This window comes from Euprymna scolopes, chromosome 12 (genome assembly GCF_053919585.1).
Source record: "Euprymna scolopes isolate OS-2025 chromosome 12, ASM5391958v1, whole genome shotgun sequence".
NCBI lineage: Eukaryota > Metazoa > Mollusca > Cephalopoda > Sepiida > Sepiolidae > Euprymna > Euprymna scolopes.
The window spans coordinates 45,222,979-45,223,651 of NC_136493.1; the positions used below are offsets into that span (position 1 = coordinate 45,222,979).

A 673-nucleotide genomic window follows, 5' to 3' on the forward strand; every position below is an offset into this window, starting at 1 on the left:
TATATATACATATATATATATATACATATACATATATATATACATATATATATACATACATATATACATACATATATATATACATATATATATACCTATATATATACCTATATATATATATATATATATATATATATATATATATATATATATATATATATATATATATATATATATATATATATATATATATATATATATATATATATATATATATATATATATATATATATATATATATATATATATATATATATATACACACACACACGGCATAATCACGTTGACACACCGGTTCCCGTCAGATCACCGAAGTTAAGCAACGTTGAACCTTGCTAGTACCAGATGGGTGACCATTTGGGAATTCTAGGCGCTGTATGTGCTTTTCGCTTATCTCGGTATTGTTTACACGTCGTCTTGAACCTCCACATGCCATTGGTACTTAACAATGTCGACTCAGGGGAGGTGTGGTTGGTGATTACGCAACTGTTGCAAAAAAAATTTCACGCGCAGGCTCCCTTACAGTGGGTAACCACAGTCTGTCAAGACTTAAGAGAGCCTGTAATATATATATACATATATATATATGTATATATATATATATATATATATATATATATATATATATATATATATATATATATAGAGAGAGAGAGAGAGAGAGAGAGAGAGA

General features: G+C 25.9%; 1 pseudogene; it reads left to right on the forward strand.

Moving 5' to 3' along the window:
• Positions 1 to 265: 265 nt before the first annotated feature.
• Positions 266 to 382, forward strand: LOC145291871 (5S ribosomal RNA; annotated as a pseudogene).
• Positions 383 to 673: the final 291 nt, after the last annotated feature.